Genomic DNA, 22,983 nt, shown 5'->3' with positions numbered 1-22,983 from the left:
GGAGAGGGATAGAGAGTTAGGAACATTGATGAGAGAGAAACATCGATCAGCTGCCTCTTGCACACCCCCTACTGGGGATGTGCCCACAACCAAGGTACATGCGTGCCCTTGACTGGAATCGAACCTGGGACCCTTGAGTCCGCAGGCCGACGCTCTATCCACTGAGCCAAACCAGCTAGGGCCACCATAATTTATTTAATCATTTCCTAACTGATGGACACAGCCACAGATTCTAATTTTTTTATTAATAAAAATATAGTAAATCAAAGCCTTTAATAGCATCATTTATATTTATCCATCTATTACTTATGAGTGTGATTAAGTTATACATTATTAATTGATTTAATTTTTATAAATTTGATATTTGAAAAAAATGTCTGCTAAATGTGCATTTCCTTATTAGTAAAGTTTAGCACAATTTTATATGTTCTAATTTAAATATCTTAATTCAAATATATAATATAAATATCTAATTTAAATAGGTAATTCAAATTATTTATGTCTTATAGTTAGGTATTTTAAATATTTTAAAAATATTTTTGTAAGTAATTTTACTTACTAAAATTATTAACTCTGCTATGAAGTATTACAAAATTTTTAGCTTTTCATGTTACATCTTTTCTATCATGCATTTTACTATATGCATTCTAAAGTTTGATGTAATAAATTCTGTCTTTTTTTGTTTCCTAGATTTGCTAAAACACTAAAAAACTTTTCAGAACCCAAGGCTACATTTTATCAATATGATTAATTAAAAGTAAAGGTGGACCATATATTTGACCATGCCATAGTTTTATAGAGCTATGTGTAAATATACAATAAAAAGTAACCCATTTTGCCACTAAACACTTGCTGTTAATTCTGAAGGCATATCATTTTCAAGAAATCAAAATGTTACTACAAAATACATAATTTAAAAGTGAATTTCCATAGTATATGGGACAAGTGTAGTAATGAGCAGTATTTAAAGAACTGCACACTGTATTCTCCCCAATTTCAGATTAGAAACTCTACCAAAATTGTGGGTCTAAGAAACAAAATTATTTTAAAAATCTTAAGTGCTCTTTGCTTTGCACTACATTCTAACACTTATTTAAAAATTGCACAAATGAAAAGAGATGAATACAAACATCACGTGTCACCTAATTCCACAATTATAGCACCTAAGAAATCATCATACACGTTATCAAAGTACCAACTGATTAAGAAGATAAAATAAATAAAAATTACATTTTCAAGAAAAGTATCATGGTGCTAAATATTGAAATTGACGTACTAAATTTCAAAATGATATATCAATTAAATATAGCTTTCCCCAGAAGAGAGTAATCTCCATGGCACAAGAAGGGGACAAGACGTGTTTTTTTTTTTGTTTTTGTTTTGTTTTTGCCATTTTCCAGAAGTACAATGACAAATATTAATATATTAAATTATTATGCCCAAATCTAGAAAGATTAGTTGGTAATTTTACACTTATACCAGAACCACTTTGAGGACATACAGGCTAAAAACATTTGTATAGTTTTTTCTAATAATTGGTACTTATGTTAATTTCTCCCTTGATTAAAGTAACCTCGCAACCCCTAACTTTTAAATGCATTCTCTTTTTGTTAAAATAGTATGCTGTTGTTTCAAATTATCAATCAAATTTAGATCAATTTCAATAACAAGTTTTTTTTTCTATTCCTTTTGGCTTACAGCACTTAACTTTTTCTGCCCCCCTACTGTGCATTTAAAAAAATGAAAATCCATATTCCCAGACTGAAATATTTGTTCTCTTTAGTAATATTCTTTCTGGCTTCAGGGAGAATAAATTTACAGAGATGTCCTGGGACTTTGAGACTGCAACGATTCAAATTTTTACCTTGACTATCTATTCTTGACTTTTTCTTCCTTTTGAATAAACATCCCCTAAAGAGAATACTGGCTTTGTGACTTACTTTATTGAATACATTATACAGCACTCCTGTCTGCAACTCATGTGAGTGCTGGGAAAGAAAGCAGGCCTCGCTGTTGGGCACCATTTGAGCCCCTCTGTCTGATTGGCAGATCACAGGAAGGAAACAATGTCCCATGAGCCCCTTTGTGAGGTCGTTACCAACTGATTGAGTATTCGCCTTAAATGTCTGAAACCCAGGTGTGTTGTCGATTAGCACAACTTACAAGCACTGTGTGGAGATTTATTATGATAATTGTTGCTTTTATTTTTTATTTCCCTGAACTCAAAGATAATTAATGTCAGTATGTGTCCTGGTATCTGACTCTCTTAATTGGTCCTATGGTGCCTTGGGTGTTTGAAAATCCACTTACTTAAAGGCGCCCCCCCCCCCGCCCTTTTTTTCTTTTGACTTGTTTTCCTGGAGCTGTTCATTAGTGCCTAAAATATTTGATTACATTTAATTGTGATGTCTTCAATTTTGTGCACCTGCTGCAATTTACATAAGGAGAAAAAGGCTTGGAGAAGCAAGGAAAAAAAGTGAGATGGAGAATTAAATTTTTAAAGAATTCCCCTGTACAGGGTAATTGGGGTTAAATATGGAAACAAAATATACTTAATAGGTAGTTAGATTTCCATAGCTACTATGGTTATACAAAAAATGTCACAAATCAAACTGCTCTATCATACCTACTTTTAATATATTTTTGAATTTTTCTTCAAATGCATTGGTTTCTGAGGGTTCCATGTTTATTCAAAATGTGATATCTTGTATTAAAGAGCCCCAATGCCACTAGAAAATATTGAGTTAGAAAGCTAGTTGGAGATAATTTTTGTTTCTTTTGTATTCTTAATGGAACATGTGACTGCTTTTCATTTCAACAAATATTGAAGCATTTAATCACTAATTCCATTAACAGTTTTGTCTGACGCGATTGTTTTATGATAGTGGAAACTGCCAAAGGTTTCCTGGAAGTGAGTGAAGTTTCTTTGTGAAACATGTCTTAAAGGAACACGTGAGGAACAGGTTATATCCACAAAGAATTGCCAGTTTCAAAAAATGGTATTGACCTGAATATCATTTCCCACTGACCATGCTATAATTCAGTAGGAAACTACAGGCTACCTGCTGCATTTTCAGTACAGGAAATAAATCCACCTCTCTGTCTCTTTCATAAAACCAACAGTTCCTTTTTCATTCAGTTTTAAGGAGCAACAAAATCTCTAAACTGCTTCAAATCCGTGCTTTTAGAGGGAAAATAATGAGACCCAGTCCTCATAATGATAATGGCAGTTACAGTGGGGTCTCTATGTTTACCGCGTCAAAGCAATGCTCTAATTTATCATAGATGTCCTTATTTATGAAGCATTCTAAGAGTCCTGAAGACAGGGAGATGCTGGTAATCCTTTTTGGAAACTCTTGTCAAGGGGCCAGCTCAAGTTTCATATCCTCCAAGAAATCTCTCTGTTCCACAGCAACTTGAAATTTCTGCTTTGCAATTTTACTGTACTGGTGCACTACAGTATGAGATACTTCACCTGGTTCTATTCTTCCCTGTAAAATCTCTTTCTACACACTTTATTGGTGGTAGTTAGCATTGTTGCCCTGGAAAAGATTCCAAATTGCTTAAGCCTGAGGGTGGTGAATAAAATGAATAATGCATGTCTAATATTTGTTATTTCCTAAATTCTTTCACATCTACTGCCTCAACTGATTCTCAGAACAACACTGTGGTGCAGATTATAATCTCCAAAAACGTGGGACCCTAACTGGTTTTTCACCTTTGAATCCCCTGGGCTCCCATTACCTTAGAATAAGAATTCAGTTGATATAAATGAATGGAAGATGAATGAATAAATGAGGTAGTATCTACATTTAGTAGGTGCTCAATAAAATCTTGGCTCATTTTAATGTATTTGGGACTTACATCATTGTCCATATTCTTGCACTGGAAAACTGACTAGTGAACACACATCACAGATGTGGTGGAGATGGGAGTGTGTTTAGTCTAATACATTGAACATTATGTGAGACTGTGGGACTGAGGATCCTCATGGGATTGAAATCCTGAATCCAGTGGAGTTGGACAAGTCAGAGGCAAGAAAAATGGTGACCATTGGTTGTTTAACAGACCTGTCACACAAGTTTCCCCCTGTACAATCTGTACAACCATTTGCAATGGCCCTAGTGCAATATATTCCTCCATCCCAGTCTCTATGGATAACTCATAAAATTCTACATTACACACCATTTTTGTTATGTGAGGGATTATAATTAAAATCCAATTTAAAATAATTTTTCTATCCCTTCATATCAGTTTCTGTTAGAGCATAAGGGACATAAGAAGTAACAAAAGACATCTGTACAGAAAACGTCAAGATCAAGGAAAGCCAAGTTTGACCTGGGCACCTAAACACACAGGCAACATGTGTCAGCTCAAGTGACTAAGAGACAAAGAAATAGGAACTTGTATCATACTTCTTCCCCACATACCTCAACTATCATGGTTAGGGCTGAACCAAAGAAATACAATTCCCTTTGCTTTGCTATATGCTCATTTCCATCCTATGTATCTAAGCTATCATTGTCATAATTAGCTAGTTTATTAATATGAATAATAGGAGGGCAAAGGGGAGGCCATACATTATAAGCATGGTCACCTGGGCAGTTTCACCAGGAAGCTACAGCTTCAAGCTCCCAATGACCCACCAGTCCATTCCCTCAGATCACTGTGCGGAGGGATCTAACAAAGGCGAGATGAGCGCATGCTCAGTGAAGTGAAGGTGCTATAAGGAAAGTGCGTACCTGTCAGTCTAGCTAGAAAACAATGGATTGGCTAAACGGGTGGAGCCACTGCAAGAGCACGAAATCTTGGCCTGGTTAAAATCTCCAAATAATTCTCACTCTCTTATGTTTCTTGTTCCCTCTGGCTCTCTTGCTCTTGAGCTCCATGACCCGCACTTGCCTGTGTGCTAGCCTGCCCTGTGACCTTAAGCAGCCAAAGGCAGACCTCCACAGAGTGGACTATAGCTGGGAACACAAGCTAAGCTAGCCAGATCCATACTGGACTGGACTTTAATGTGGAGCAGACATTCTGGGCAGTGGCATTGATCCTAGCCCTGCTGAAGACAAGATTGGACTTCTTCCATGGTGAGACAGACAGAGATGGGACTGTAGAGGGGAACCCTCTTAATTTTACACCATCAATAAAGCTTTCCACGAAGCCCCATCCTCCTGTGGGGCCTCAGGAACTTCTTTTCCCTGCGGCCCCCCAAGAACACCACTTCCACGAAGAGCAAAGGGACCCTGGGTTACATGCAGCCTCTGCCTGATCTTCCTGCTATGTTCTCTGTCCTCCAGACATACTGTCCACTGAGGTCCACAGCAGAACTGCTTCCATCCCCAGCTTCTGCTGTCATCTTTTAGAGCTCAGCTTAAGTCACTGCCTAGGGGAGCCTTCTCCTCAAGCCCCTTAGTTAAGATTCCTTTGTTTTATGCTCTCAAATATTTCATAACAGATCCACACTTATTTTTCCTCCCTTATGATAGAATCATACCTGAGGGTTGGATGAATAAAGCCATGGGCATACGTGTGTTTATATGAGAATGCATTTATATCACCTCTGGACCAGGTAACTTCCACTGTTTAGATACAAGAGATAAAAAATACACAGAATTTTCTCTGCTTAGGTGAGTTGTGTTATGACACACAGTCCTGCTGGCTTTATGCAGTTTAGACATGTCTACCAGTAAGTTCAGTGATATTCATATGGACAATCAAATCTATGTTAGCCACTGTCAGGCTAAATACAGCATATAAAGCTACGCAATGATGTAAGAAATGCATAAGTGCATGCATGCCTCCACACACTTGCTTCAATACAGTGATGGGAGTCATTTTTTCCTTTCTATTAGTTAAACTGTACACTTATAAAAATACCAGTTGAACAGTACCAAAGGCTTATAAGCAAAGTTCAGGAAAGGAAGTTCTGGGATTACAGGCTAGAAACCAGAAGTTGGTCAGTTAGAGCAGAGCCTGAGTGGGGTGGTTGCATTGGCCCCTGCTTTCTGTCTTCCCACTAGTCTCTATGCCCCATGAGGTCAGGGTGCGCATTCTCTCTGGATCAGCACAGCACCTGGCACATATTAGGTCCTCACTCATGTCTGTTGCCATCATCCTCCTTTACTATTTTTCCAAGGAGTAAGACCATGAGCAAACTCTTTGGAAATGAAGTCCTATGACAACCATATGCCAAAGGGAAAGTGTTCCTGGACTAAGTCATACAGTGATTGATGATACATATTGTTCTCAGCATAAAAGCAGGTGACAGACTCACTCCTCTATTTTATTCTTTTGCCCTGGACTTCTCCTGGATTTTTAGGCCTTAAGAACTCTAATTTCCGTGGTCTTTATCTTCCTTTCTCTTCTCTGCTATTTTTCCCTCCTTTCTCCATTTGTCACAGAGCCAAATACTTCCTATGACATGTCTTTTCTCATGACAACTTTTCTTTCTTTATCCTCTGACTGGTATTTTGCTTTTAATTTAATTGATACTTATTGAGTGTTCATTGCCTAGATTTAAATTTGTGTGACATTACCCTAGCCAGTTTGGCATGCAGGAGGCAGCTGATCAATGATTCTCATCACTGATGTCTCTCTCTCTCTCTCTCTCTCTCTCTCTCTCTCTCTCTCTCTCTTCTCTCTCTCTCTCTCTCTCTCTCTCTCTCTCTCTCTCTCTCTCTCTCCCCCTCCCTCCTACCCTCCCTCCCTCCCTCCCACCCTTTCTCCTGTTCTCTCTGAAATCAATAAAAATATATTTAAAAAAACCTACACCATCAGAGTCCCCAAAACAAGGTCATACTTTCTCCCAGTTTTTATATTCTCCACATTGCTTCTGCTTTGAAAGAAGCAATTACAGCTTCTTTTAAAATGTCTATGTTCTATTAAGCTCTATGTTTATTATGTAGATTTATTATTTCCTGAGATTCAATATGTACCAGGAACTGTTCTAAGCTATTCTTGGCTTCTATGATCTCTCTGTATCATCACAGTAATCCAAGAAAGAAATGTATTATAATTTCCATTTTATAGATGTTTCAGTTGAGACTCAGAGGGCCTGTGAAAGTCCACAATCACTGCTCTGAAATGGTGTTTCTCAAATCTCTAATGTACAGACACATGACCTGGGGATCTTGTTAGGATGCAAACCCTGACTCAGCAGGTCTGGGAAGCCTGAGATGCTGTGGCCACATTTCAAACAAATTTTCAGGTGGTACCTTTGCTGTGGGTGCTTAGACCATACTTGCTATACCAACACTCTAAAACACCATGTCACACAACTTTATTTATTTTTAAAAAATATATTAGTATTGATTTCAGAAAGGAAGGCAGAGGGAGAGAGAGATTGAAACATCAGTGATGAGAGAGAATAACTGACTGGCTGCCTCCCACATGCCCTCTACTGAGGCTCAAGCCCACAACCCCAGCATGTGCCCTCGACCAAAATCGAACCTGGGACCCTTCAGTCCACAGGATGATGCTCTATCCACTGAGCCAAATCAGCCAGGGCAGATGGTGTAGGTTTTAATAACCAGTAAGAACGCAGAACATAAGCAGGGAAATGGAAAGTAACATTAATTAAATATTTTCACAAATATGATCCCATTTAATCCTTCTACCAACCCTGTGGAGTATATATTACTGGAAGATGTAGAATTATACAGATGAGAGGAGCTTGAATGCAATAAATGTAAGTGGCCTGCCCAAGATTACACATGCCATAAAATGAATGAACAGATATCTTACAAAGCAGTGATTACCACTGAATAGCTGCCTCCCGTCCATGTTCCTTTCATAAGAACATCCACCTAGGAATAGAATGATTGGAATGTTCTTGAAGATCAGGATAATTTTTAGTGTTTTTCATGACAAGTATCTCTCTTAAAGTCAGAAAATTGGACAAAATTTACCAAACCCTTTGCATTACCTTCAAGAGATTACCTAGAAACTTTTAAACATGTAGGCTTATGTTACAGGCTTTTAATCACTTAGGTTTATGTTACAGGCTTTCCTATAATAGTTTTATTCTCAAGGTCACCTGAATATTTTTTCTTTAATAAATGGAGAGAAAGAAATACAAGGAAGCAAACTGAGAGGACATTCATGAACTTACTTCTTTAATTATGATTGTCCAGCTATAAATCAGATGGAAACGGACTGGTGAAAATGAGAATGGCCTGACAGGAATATTTCTCTCGATGGTGTACAGGCTGTAGAGTGATTCTGTTTATGTGTCTGGTGGGGAGAAGGGGAGAGATAAGCAGTGGTCATGCTTCCTGTGTTTGGTGGCATGTGGTGAATAATTGATCACCATTCCCTTCTTGATGCAATCACCAATTCTCTCAGTGACACTTCCACACATGGCATGCTGGCGATTAAGACAGCAGAGGATCCTGACGAACCCAGGAGTCCTCCTTTGGTCTGAGATGCCATTTATAACCCACATGAAAAATTAAATGGGAAAAGCAAAATATACCTCTGAAGGTTTCCTTATGTATTTTTCTCTCCACCTTTATTCTACCCTGTATTGTCTGACAAGGCAGGTTACATGTTCGCCAAGCAAATGCCATAGTCAAGGCCCAGACCAAACAACAGAAGCCATGTATGCACATCCGAGAGGAGACAGGATCCTCTAGTAATTGGCAAGGGCTCTACTGCTAAAAGTTGTAAAGGAAACTTTTGCAACGATTTAGAACAGCACGGATCCAAAGCATTATCATTCCCAAGGTGCCTAGTAATTTTAGATTTTCCCACGTGCAAAGGAATTTGTAGCTTATGCTTTTAGGGAAACAATATTTCTTATGAGGAGGGGCTTGTTTTCAGGTTCACCTTTCCAACTGTCATATTATGTATCGGCAACTTGCTGCATACGCAATGTTGAGGCAAAACACATGGTTTTCAAATGTGGAACTTCTTTTAGAGACTTAAAGTGCTTTCAGGAAGATGTCTGAACTAGAAATTGAGTAAGGCCGTGTCACTTTAAGGACAATTCCCTTTCTCTGGCATTTTGCCCTCCCATGAAAAAAACAAACCCTGCATCGCCTTCTCATTAAGGAAAAAGTAACTGCAAAGACAGCATATTTCTAGAGTAAACAAATCTCCCAGAGGCTGTATTTTTGATAAGTATTTTTGCAGTGCTAGTTTGAAGGTTTAACGGTGTGTAGTGTTTCACTTTAATAGTCAGCCTAGCAAGCTATACCAAATGCACTTTAAAAATTTTACACTCTGTGAGCTCTGCTTTGACACGCCTTCCTTGGAAGCAGGAGGTAATATGGCTTCTCAGCGTGCCATACTTACATTTCAAGCTGAAGAGGAAATTACTCTTGATCCACTGGGTCTGGGGGTAATTCATGACTCAGTTTATGGGTGGCCTTATCAATTCGCCCTACCTCACTGGGTTTGCCTGGTTGAAGCTCAGAGTGGGGAGATGATGCCAAGGTGATGACTGCTTACAGAGCACGACAGGCCAAATCGGGGATGCAGTTCAGAGGCCTGTGCGAGCAAGTGTGCCAATCAACTGTAGGCACCGATGGCCCAAGGATGCCCATGGTGCAGTGTGGCATTTTGTACATGAAGATGTAATAAATGAAGGTACTCCGAGAAAATATGAGAGAAAAGCTGTGTGAATCTTTTCATAATAATTTCACATATAACATTTTCATGTGGAATCTGTTAACAGCGTCTACCACAGTTTGGATGAGTATTCCATACATACAAAGAAGCACATTCACACATACATGTGCACATGTGCACACGTGCACACATACATCTGTATTCTCACAAATGTTTAGAAAAATTTTGAACTCCAACATCACATACTTGACATAAGCTCCATCATTATTATTTCATTTTCAAAACTGAATTGAGGTTTAGAAATATGGGTTGTGGATGAGACTGCTTCAATTCAAACCACATTTCATCATGACCACTCTTGCAATATTCTTATTCTGTGCCTCAGTTTCCTCAATTTTCAAGAGGGGAATAATAATAGTACCCACTTCACAATAGTAAGAAGGCGATAAAACAAGTAGTTTGCTTTGTATATGAAGCATATCATAATAATAGTTATAAATAAAAAAAAAATATCTTCTCATAGGTATCTAGAAATGCAGGTAATAGAGACTTACCTGCCACTTTGTGTATATGAGTTCAGACTATTCTGGTTTCAAACATCTACAATTTACCAGTTGTGGTAGTATGTTCAGGGACCAAGATGCCCATGAATAATAGAATGTGGAGCCAAGAAAGCCTAGAATCAGGAAATGAAAAGCCACAGACACCAAGGCCGCTACGCACTCACTGTCTACTCTTGGCTGGTGTGCTTCAAACTCAGACTGCCCTCCTCCGATTTTCTCCACACACAGTACCCATGCAGCTCCTGAGAACATGTCATTGGTTTCACATATATGCTACCAACCACCTCAAGAGAGAGGCCAGTTGTCCAGCTTGGATTAGGAATTCACTCCTGACCCATTCAACTAAGCCATTGGCTTCGGAAACTTGGGACCCACGTTTGTGGGTAGAGTAGACACAGTAGGTCTCAGAGTCAGAAAATTTGAGAGCTGGTCAGATTTTGCAAAAGATACTGAACATAATATATATAGAGTGGGGCAAAAGTAGGTTTATAGTTGTTCATATGGAAAATAATACAATAATCTTATAGGATAAAAGCCTAAAAAGCAACTCGACCGAACGGCAGAACGACTGGTCACTATGATGCACACTGACCACCAGGGGGCAGACACTCAATGCAGGAGCTGCCCCTAGTGGTCAGTGCGCTTCCACAGGGGGAGCGCCTCTCAGTCAGAAGCCAGGCTCATGGCTGGCGAGCACAGCGGCGGTGGCAGGAGTCTCTCCCACCTTTTCTGCAAGCAGGTGGTAAGGAGCGAGGGTCCTGGACTGCGAGAACCCTGAGCTGCGAGAGGGATGTCTGAATGCCAGCTTAGACCTGATCCCCAGGAGAATAGGGCCTAAGCCGGCAGGCAGACATCCCCTGAAGGGTCCTGGACTGTGAGAGGGTGCAGGCCGGGCTAAGGGACCCCTCCAGTGCACAAATCTCATGCACCGGGCCTCTAGTTTATCTATGCTAATAAAAGGGTAATATGCTGATTAGACAGGATAGACCGGATATCATCTAGACATCCTTCCGACATCCTTCCGGATGGCCTTCCAAACAAAGCCGCGGCAGCTGTGAGGGCTGAGGGCAGGCGGCTATGGCAGCCGGCAGTGGCAGCAGAAGTGGGGTGATGGGGGTGGCACCTTCCTACTGATTGGCCTAGTTGTCTCCTGCAGAAGGAGGCCAGAGGCAGCAGCAGTTGCAGGGTGATGGGGGCAGCGCATTCTCCTGATCGGCCGAGTTGCCTCCCACAGAGGGTGGCCAGACTGTGGTTTAGGCTTGCTCCCCATGGGGAGTGGACCTAAGCAGTCCGTAGGACATCCCCTGAGAGCTTCCGGACTGTGAGAGGGGGCAGACCAGGCTGAGGGATGCCCCCCAGTGCAAGAATTTTCATGCACCGGGCCTCTAGTATATATATAAAAGCCTAAGTGACCATTGGACTGGTCAATATGAAGCTCATTGACCACCAGAGGGCAGATGCTCAATGCAAAGGAACGGGGCTCCCTCCTGTTTAGATTGGGCCTGCGGGAATCGGGCTGAAACCGGCCGTCCAACAACCCCCAAGGGGTCCTGGATTGCAAGAGGATGCAGGCCAGGCTGAGGGACCCCACCAGTGCACAGTTCTGTGCACCAGGCCTCTAGTTGATAAATAATAATACAAGAATAAACTGTGCTTAGCGTACTCGTGACTGTAAACCTACTTTGGCCCCACCCTGTATATAAGTATAAACTTTAGTTAAGTGAAAGTGTGAAACAAGAGTAAGGTCTTAAAACAATAAATTTTCCTGTTCATTGAGTGTCATGAACTATTTTTTTCATTCTTCCTACTCGTGGATATAAATATTTCTTAGATGTAATAGTCCATATATACCTTGGAAAGTACACTGTTGAAAACCTAATTTATTTTTCCCTTGATTCATGAGTAGCCTCAGGCAAAAAATTGGTTCAGCAGAGATCAGAATTAATCTTGACTGATCCTAGTCACAGTGTAGAAAACATTTTATTCATTTATGATATAATTCTTTTGTTGTCGCTATTGTTATTGCTATTAAGTTCTTTATCCTACAAGTAGAGCTCAGAAAGAAAAAGAAAACAATGCTGATTAATTGAGTTTTCCAGTTAATCAGTGGTTCTCTCTATCTAGATTCTCAGTGGGTTTTCTGAGGAGATTCACAAGCAAATTTTGTTGGGTGTGATACAACTTAATAAGCACAATGCAGAAAGCATTGAAAAGAGAAGGGCTCCATGGGGAGTTTCTCAAAATATCATCGACTATAGATGGTACTCAGACATTCATGGATTTGAATGCTGCCTGTGTGTGATAAGAAAATTTCAATGCAGAAAAGGATCAAAGGACCAGTCATAAATATATTTCTTCCAAAAGATGCAGAGGCATATAGGGATGAGTGTGTCCTTACGAGTTTATGCTACATTCCTGATCCTGGAGCCCAGGTTCCCTGCAGTGCCAAGTTATAAACTGAGGCGCATACAGCTGGCAAAGTTTCATAGCTTTCTTATTCATACTTGCAAAAGTTTATGCTTACAGAAAAGGCTTAAATTTATCATACTCAAACCTTCCTACTTCAGTTGCCAATCTTAATAACAAACATCATTTTATTATTATTTATTTACTTTATCATTATTTATTATAATCTATTGCAGAGGCTCAAACTAAAATTAAACATTATTGCCATGGGGGGGGGTACCTTAAGCATGCAAAAATGGCAAATGGGTAAAAAATTTATCCTAATACCTTAAAAGTATTTTTAAGATATTGGCTAAAGGTGACTTCCACAAATTCTTGAAGTATACCTGTTGTTTTCATAGAAAGCTACTTTCAAAAATCATATTTAGATATGAATTATTCAATAAATATTGTTGAATTTCAAGTGTAAGCATTGAGTACTATGACCAAGGGCAGAGGAATAAATGGGGAGGTTAGAACCATGGGATGATATAATTCCTACCCAAAAACAATTCATGACATTACTAGGAAATAAGGAAATTAGAAAAAACAAATAAAAGGACAACACAATGTAATACAATGCTAAATCATGACAGTAGAGGTATGGATAAGAGAGATCCCCCTCATTTGGGCTCACATGTGGCCCTCCATGGTAAGAAGTATAAGATGAATTCCTTGCTGCATGGGATCATAACACTGTATTCACAACTTCCAAACTGCAAAATTAATGAATCGTTTTCCCATGGATGTTTACTTGTAGCAAAAACCCATATGGCCAAAAATGTTGAGAATTCACTAAGTGTTGTTTGCATAGTACGGAAAATTAATGATGACTTTAAGAATTTTATTCAGTCTGGGTAGAAAAGAAATTAAGGGCATTATAGGTAGATACCTTGCTCATGATAATATCCCAATTTAAAAAAGTTTATTACTTAGTATTTCCTAACTTACTTTCTTCAAATTAGTTTTTCTGTAGAAAACTGAAAGTCAGCAGTTGGGATTTCAAGGAAACAAAACCTCCTTGCCTTTGGAAAGAAATGGAAAAAGAGAATTCTAAGCAGGATTAGAGCAGTTTTATAAATCAGCAAAGATCAAACCATAGATGCACCCGCCCTTGGTAGAAAATACAAAGCTACCACACTCTCCAGAATTAGTGGTCCTTCCGATCTTGATGTTTACATAGATCACAATACTCCCTTAAGTGATAACTGACAATCAGGTGAGAAAAATAAGAGATAAGGCATGATATTCTCTGACATTCAACGTAAGTGTGAGAGTGTCCACAATTTAAAATGAAGAAATCTGAATAATTCTGGGTAAGCCATGTAGCTCCCAGACACAAAATAATTGTCAATAGCTCAGAAAAGATAAATGCTACAGAATTGTAGATAAACTCAGATGATCCAGAGATTCAGAGGTTTGATAACTGAATAAGGAACAATATCAGAAAACTCGATGTTAAGATTATTAAGAATCAGCCCTTGCCAGGTAGCTCAGTTGGTTAGAGTGTGGTCCCGATACCTAAGGTTATAGGTTTGATCCCCGATCAGGGCATACACAGGAAGCAACCAATGAATATATAAATAAGTGGGGCAACAAATCAATCTCTCTCTCTCTCTCTCTCTCTCTCTCTCTCTCTCTCTCTCTCTCTCAAAAATAAATAAAAAGATTATTAAGGATCAATAAATGTATGGCATAAACCTTAAATGGTCAAATTTTATCTAAGTGGCTTTAAACTAGAGACTTAAAAAATTACATCCTACAAAAAATTTCCTCTGATACAATGGAATATTACTTGGCCATAAAACACACACATACACACACACACAAGCACACACACATAAAAACAAACAAACACACACAAAAAAACACAAAATCTTATCATCTGTGTTAGCATGGATGGATGAGGGTATTATGCTAAGTGAAATAAAATCAGTCAGAGAAAGACAAATACCATGTGGTTTCACTTATATATGGACTCTAAAAAACTATATAAACTAAGAAACAAAATAGAAAAGACTCATAAATATAGAGAACAGATTTATGGTTACCAGAGGGGAGGGGGTTTGGGGAACTGGGTGAAAAAGGTAAAGAAAATGAGAAGTATAGATTGGTAGTTACAAAACAGTCATGGGGATGTAAAGTAGAGCATAAGGAATATAGTCAATAATCTATAATAATAAAAGTGTAATATGCTAATTAGACTGGACATCCTTCCAGACATCCTTCTGGATGACCATCTGGATGAAACTGGGGCTGTGAGGGAAGCCCGGGCCCCAGGTGCCTGCTGGTGGCCAGAGGGAAGCCCAGGTCCTGGGTGCCAGAGGGAAGCCGGTGCTGGCAGCTGGGGGAAGGAAGGCCTACTCTTGCAAGAATTTCGTGCATTAGGCCTCTAGTATTGTAATAACATGTATGGTTCCAGGTGGGTACTGGAAATATCAGGGGAAACAATAAAGTATATGATTGTGTAACCACAATGCTATCCACCTGAAACTAATGCAAAATAATATTGAATGTAAACTGTAATTGAAAAAATTAAAAAATAAGTTAAAAATTAAAATAGTTTAAAAAGTTCTTCTAAAACTCATAATCATCAGCAAGCCAAGTTTGGTGAAGACCCTATCAATCAGGCCCTGTGAAGGGTCCATTAAGGAAGAAGACAGGTTTCCCTCTCTTACCAGGATGTCAAACCAATTCATAAATAGTGCTGGAGGTCAGAATACTTACAGAACATAAGACCCAATAAAAAAGGCTATGACGAGATAGAAAAGCAAGAGGAAAGAATCCCGGCATTCTATTAAAGTGCTGAAAGTGAACATGCCCCTAATACAATAATCATATTTACTGAACAAGCTTATTTCGGAAGTAGATATATTTGTTTTAAGTATGTAAAATTTGGAGGGTGCTTGGGTTCAAATTTTTGCTCTACCACATACTAATCCTGAGGCATTGGGCAGGTAGCAATCTCTCTGAGTGCTAGTTTTTGATCTGTGAAAGAGCACACAGTGATGTGAGGATTAAATAAAATACTGCCTGTAAGGCATTGAGAACAGGGCCTGACACAATGGTTGTTAACTAAATCTGTTAGACGTTATTAAAAGAAAGAGAAAGTATATAACTACAGAGTTGATGGAAATGCAGATAAACTGAAGGTTTACTTAAAGAAGAATTATTGGTGTGTATTTTATTTTTTTATTGAATTTATTGGGGTGGGATTGGCTAATAAAATTATATTGGTTTCAGGTTTACAATTCTTTTAAAAATGTTTTATTGATTTTTAGAGAGAGGAAGGGAGAGGGATAGAGAAATACCAATGAGAGAGAATTAGTGATCGGTTGCCTCCAGCACACCCCCTACTGGGAATTGAGCCTGCAACACAGTCATGTACCCTGACTGGGAATTGAACAGGTGACCTCTTGGTTCATAGGTCAACGCTCAACCACTGAGCACACCAGCTGGGCCAGGTGTACAATTCTGTAATATACCATCTGTATACTGTATCATTTGTTACCACCCAAAGTAAAGTCTCCTTCCATCACCATTGATCCCCCTTATACTCTCTTCCACCTCCTCTCTCCCACTTTCCCTTCTGGTAATCACTGTGCTATTGTCTGTGCTATAAGTTTTTCATGTTTTTGTTTTTTTTGCTTGATTCCCTTATCCTTTTCACCCAGGCCTGCAAGCCCCCTCCCCTCTGACAGCTGTTAGTTTGTTCTCTAACTATGAGTTTATTTCTAGTTTTTGTTTATTATTTTATTTTGTTCATTAGATTCCACATCTAAGTGAAACCACATGGTATTTGTCTTTCTCTGACTGGCTTATTTACATAGCATAATACCCTCTAGGTCCATGCATGCTTTCACAAAGGGATAAGATTTTCTTCTTCTTTACGGCTGAGTACTATTCCATTCTGTAAATGTGCCACGGCTGTTTTATCCACTCATCTACTGGTATGCATTTTTAAAAGGGTGTGTTTTAAAATAAACGATTCAGCTATTAAAGTATTAATGGAAGCTGCTAGAAAACTGATGAAGCCCTTGAACATATTTGTACTCAGAAGCCTTGTGACCTTACTGCAAAAAAAATCAGAAAGAAAAGTAGTTATATATAGTATTTATATCATTTAAATTGGTAGAAGTGGCTGCCTGGTGTTGCTCAGTGGTTGAGTGTCAACCCATGAACCAAGAGGTCACAGGTTCCATTCCTGGTCAGGCACATGCCTGGGTTACAGGGTCAATCCCCAGTAGGGGGCGTGCAGAAGGAAGCCCATCGATGATTCTCCCTCATCGATGTTTCTATCTCGATATTCCTCTTCGTTCCTTTCTCTCTAAAAAAAAAATCAATAAAACCATTAAAAAATAAATCAGTAGAAGTTACATATTACAAATCAGCACTTTCTAAATTATTTTTGAGTTATTTATACTCTCATGTTCTAAATATAAAAGTGTTTCCACAGTTTTTAATTTCCTTTCTGCACAGTTCCAAACTTACTTTCAGTCTTTATTATGACATTTTAGTTTTAAGTATATTTATTTTAACTGAGTTTCTCGTGGTTCTTTTTCTACTTTAGTAGCAAAATTCTTGCATACATAGACATATACATATCTCTTTGCCACAATAAATTATGTGTGTGTACATATAGCCACAAAAATGCAAATAAAAGTATATTTATTTTAGACATAGAAATGAAATAACTAATAAAATCTTGCAGTAATAACTAACCAATCAGACAACTATTTAAATATTTCAGTTGAGAAGTTAGGCATTATCTATTATAAATATTTGGTTAGTTGGAATATCTCACATAGTTCATTACAGATATAATTAAAAGAGAAAGACTTTATAAGCTAACCAGTGATTATCCATTATGAAAGGGAGACTAAACTAATAATAATTCATAAAAATCCAAACCTTCCGTTTACTGAAGCAAAAGTAAATAAAGAAGTTAAATTTTTAGTCAGACTATGTAAGGCTTGAGGAGAACCGCCATTGAAACAGAGTTTCCCAGTAGACAGAAAATAGAATAAATAGCAAGAGACCTGAGCTTTTGACCAAATCTTCTTTTACTCTCAGATGAATTATTAAATCTTCTAACTGTGAAATCCAGTGTCTCTATTCTAAAGACAAAACCCTTTGAATAGATTTCCAATGGCTGAAACACAAAGCTTTGCCAAAGTTCTAGTTAACCCTGCTTCAAACCAGAGAACAATTCAGACCTAGTAAATTTCAATTAATTTCGGCTTGATCCACCACAACAATGAACCAGCTTGGAAATAGAGAATTTTTCTGAGATTCCTTGAAAGGTAAAGACAGGCAATAAAAGGAGACATCTGTAATATTATCAATAATAAAAATATACATTAAAAAAAAAGAAAGGCAATGCAATGTAGATGTTAACTCTTAAACAGGGAAATTTTTGTTTTGTTTAACTCGAATTGGAAATAATCTGATATTTTCATTGTGCACTCTTGCAATTAAAAAGTACTCACTGAATTGTGATTATGTACCGGGCACTATTTTATGTAGAGGGGGTACAGCAGTGAGTAAGGAATGATCCTGACCCCAAGGAGTTTACATTCTAGTGGGAAACGTAAGTACCAGTCACATAAGGAGTATTAATACACAGAGTGAGTGTTTTTAAAATGGAAGCAAAAATACTGTGTGACATTTTAGTATAAGTACATAGGCTTTATATTTATAAATTGATGCAAATAAGTTTATTTCAAACTTCACACACACACACACACACACACACACACACACACACACACACACACTGCTTTTTAAGGAAAGTAATTTCGAGATCCATAACAGAGTTCGCTGATTTTCACAACTAAAGTTTATGCTTTGAAAGTGTATTATAACTATGGGCTTTTGCTGAGCAGTTTGCCTATATGACTAGTAAAAGTAACATTTTTAAAAAAATTACAGAATGCTGACCCCTCCATCACTCCGAAATACATCTGCAGACCCAGTTTAAGGGCCCAATTGTTCTTCCCTTGTTCTTTGCCAGCCACACAGAGCATCCTGGTGAACAGGTGTGTCTTTGTATTCAACCAAAGATTCAAGGGAATCCCTACATAGACTTCAGAGCATCTTCCCTGAGTAGATGCTTCTCTCTGATACCCTTTCCTGCAAAATCTCTCCCTTCAGCTTAGGCCAGGGAGAATGCTGGGCTTAATGTTGGCTGCCCTTTTTTTATCCTTTCCATAGTCTGGAAAGTGATTCCTAGCAGAAAGCCAGAGCAATCATAGGCTCCCCTCTACGTACCTTCTCTTAGATATCACATTCATGTGCTGTTTGTTGTCTAATGTCTGAATATTAATTTCACTTCTTTTGTCTAATTGTACACATTTAGTTTTTAAAATAAATGTATACAATTTTTTCAGTTCTGTAATCTGGTGTACATAGATGCACCATTTTATAAGAAGGCTAATTTATTTATTTTTTATTATTATTATTTTAAATTGATCTTAGAGAGTGGAATGGAAGAAGAGAGAGAGAAACATTGATTGGTTGCCTCCCACATGCACCTCGACCAGAGATGGAACCCACAACCTGGGTATATGCCATGATAGGGAATTGAATTCAACACCTTTTGGTGTACAGAGCAACATTCTAACCCACTGAGCAACACTGGCCAGGGCACAAGAGGGCTAATCTAGTATCAGTTATGTTGCCATAGCTGGGAGTGGAAGTTGATTCCCATAGCTGATTTTAAATAAAAAATAACCATCCTTTAACTCTCCAAAGGTTAAGTATTCTGAGCTAAAATATTTGTAGGGAAATTACAAACTCCAATTTCGTATTCTTCTGCTTTGTCTACATAACAACTGCATAACTGATCAGATTTTTACTGGCATCATTTCAGTTGGGTACATGATAATGTGTACTAGTAGGTATAGAAAATGTACTCCTGATATTTAGAATATTTATAAACTTCTAAAAACAGAGAAAATGTACTAGTCCCTTTTCTAACAATTTCTGTGAACACGATTTCTTTTATAACAGGTTAAATTTGAGTATGATTTTTTTTTCTTTTCTCCAATCTCTGATCCTCGTTGAGTTACCGTCACCTGTAAGCAGCTAAACAGGTTTAAAGACAGTTACTCACTGGGGGTGCATTGAGATGAGTTATATGTAATAATAATTCCATGGTGTTTCTTCATGTTCACCCGAGAGCTTGTCATACTTTCATCTCTAACCACTCCGCCTGCATATGATTTAATTCAAAACATTTTTGCTCTTTCTAAGCAAATTTAAGATTTTGTTTTCTTATGTGTGCTCGCTGGAGGTCATGCTGAAAAATGAGCCTCCGAGTATGCTGGGGAGACTATAAAATATGAAATGGTAAGAGTTAAGCTTATAATCTATTATTCTCTTTACATGAAATAGTGCAACCCAGCATGTTCATTGAATTGAAGATTATAAACAACTTGCATAATGCCAAAAGAAAGCTCTTTCAAATAAGAATTTATCACCAGAATGCTCATTATATGTAATGTTTGCTTTGGAATTAGACATAAGAATAAGCACAGTATCATATTTAGCTGATTCTTCATCTTAAAAGACATTTAAGATAATAGGTGGCTCATAAGAAGGAAAAATACATTTTATGTAGCTTCATAAGGCCTTTCCTGAATGCTAATATATTCGTGAATGTCTGAAAACAACTACATACCATAAACTATGCATATTATGTTAAAATTTTTCCAAAGAAATAATATCTTATTATATTGCTATAAAGTATACAATTTGATTATCTTTTTAGTATATTACTTTCTCATTTTTTTAAATCTTAGGGCACACTAGCATATAGCCTTTAAAGCTATGTACTCCTCATATATTTCTAAACTGGTGTTTAAATTATATCATTTCTGCTTCTCTATACACCCAGTTCTATTCAGTTTGCCCTAAGTCAAAATATATGCTTTTATGTGGGAGAGTAAAGAAATGGGTACACATCTCTGATTTTGATCAGCTATAATAATATGCATTCTGTGATCAGGGAGACAGGGTCAATCAGAGATGCACTGATTTCACAGTCCTGGATATAATATTAAGGTTTAAAGCATAATTTTGATGTCATACAGTCTTGAGGTACTTGTTTACAGTGTTACAAAGTATGTGACCATGGTCATACTATTTAAGTTCTCTGAGTCATACTTCCCACTGAAAAGTAAGCTCCATGAGGGCAAGGGTTTGGATATGTTTTATTTTATACTCCCCATAACTACACGAGTGCCTGGTGTGCACATGATATTAAACAGTGTCTATTCAATGAATAAATGAAAGGAATAAATGCAGGTTTATATGGATGTTGAAAAAATAAACCAGTACAGTCCAATGCAATAGATTCATTGTGATGAACTCGGTCCTCAGTGGGTGCTCATACATATCAGCTGTACATATGTCCTGATTTCCCCTGTCTGAATGAGGACTTCTTAATATTTCCACATAGTGTGAAACTACCAATTTCCAAAATAAATGTTGATTTAGTAAAACAATAATCCAACATTATTTTATACCATAAGAAGAAAAATCATGGTTAATTGGCTTGTTTTTCACTCTTCAGTTCTATAATCTGGCTTACATAGAGGCACCATTTTATAAGGATACTACTAAATTCCAACTATTTCAGCTATTTACTTCAATTGTTAGTTTAGGTTCACCATGTACAGATATCTATCAGGAACAATATCAAAATAGGTTACTTGTGTCAGAACTATTATATATGTCACAGAAGGATTAGTTGGTAATGCCTGATTATCATCCTAGAGTAATATCAGCATTATTTACTATAACAATTAACACACTTATTCAGACTTAGAATAAGAGACAGACAAGACATGGTTTTGTTCTAAAATGAAATTGAAGTCAGTATTCAACTAAGAGTTGGTGAAATTTGACTGTATGTGGGTCGGGAAGCTATTGTCCCTCCAGCAGAATAATTTAGAACCTCTTCTCCTTTCATTTTCTCAGTTCCCTGATTCTCTCCCATCAGCTCCAAATCAGGCAATTCCAGTGGAAAGAGAATAGAATTTAACAAGGGAATGCTTTCATTTTTCCTTCTTACCCTGACTTCCCAAAGAGAATACTGCAATTGCTAGTTCACGTTGTTCCTCTTCTCTCTTAAGGAGGAAGAATCCTTTATTACCAGATTGAGATCAAGTCATCATACATGCCAAAAGAATGGAGGGATAAGAAGACAATTCTGAGAGTGGGCATGGGGCAAAGTTTGCAGGAATAAAGTTGAAGATCTGGAGCATTTAGCATGAGAGAGAAGTAGGTAATAGAAGAAGTGAGATTTTAATATACTTTGTTGTGCATAGAGTTGTATCATCTTCAGAGTTCTGGAAAATGTAAGTATTATGTATACATGTAAACATGATGCTGTTCCAAAATTGGACTCACTTAAGATTCATAAGGAGATATTCTCTCTCTTTTTTAAAAAAAAAATCAGAGCCTTTACCATTAATTGCAAGGCTCTTTTCAGTGACTCTATCTTCAACAACTCATCATTCAATCTTTAGTTACTGAGTGTGTTTAGGCTCTATAAATCCCAGGAATTAAACTGCCTGAAACCAAAACTGTTTCCTCTTCTCTAATTCAAATGCTGCTTTAAATTTTTTTTTTATTCTCACTTCTCCTTAGGTGTGGCTTCTTCGCATTACTATGTTGTGTTTCTCAAAATTGTCCCGTATTGCCAAGATGGGGAGAGTTTCCATATAAGCCTACCTTTGTGATCAACAGAATAACTTCCTGATAGAGTCTAGTGTGACAAAAGTTCCCAATGTGCACACTGTCCAATTTCTGTGATCATCCCCCTGATGCCATATTCAACAAAATACTTGCTGCCCATTGGGTTTTATTCTGTTTTGTTTCCTTTTCTTTCACTGCATTTCACTTTTCCGTTCATTAGTGGTTCTCACTTTAGTTAAGGGCATCAGAATAACCTAGAAGACTTGTTAAAACCCAGACAATTGGGCCCCGTCCCGAGTTTCTGTTTCAGTAACTGCCTGGTAGGTCCTGAGAACCTGCATTTCTAACAAGTTCCCAGGCGATGCTGATGCTATAGAGTGGACATGACCATGCCTGTTAAACAAGCTTGCGGGTGATGCAGTAATCACTGACATCCTGCTCTATACTAGGATACTAGCCTCAATGCCCAAGTTGTTCAAAAAAAAATCCTGGAAATTTGAGCAGTTATACTCTGTGGGAGGAAATGGCCATCGTGCTGATTAAAAACCAAAATTAACCTTCATCTTTTCAAAAGAACAAATCTCCATAATATATCCAAGCAATAGCTCAGCCTTCTATTTATCAATCATCTCTGAAGAAGACAGCATTTCTTTGGTGTTAACTTCATGATATGGAACAAATAAATAGAGTATGAGGATGCCAA

Source organism: Myotis nattereri (assembly GCF_964212035.1).
Source record: "Myotis nattereri genome assembly, chromosome: 5".
Lineage (NCBI taxonomy): Eukaryota > Metazoa > Chordata > Mammalia > Chiroptera > Vespertilionidae > Myotis > Myotis nattereri.
The sequence above is the reverse complement of the archived record's forward strand: the minus strand, read 5'-3'. Positions refer to the sequence as shown.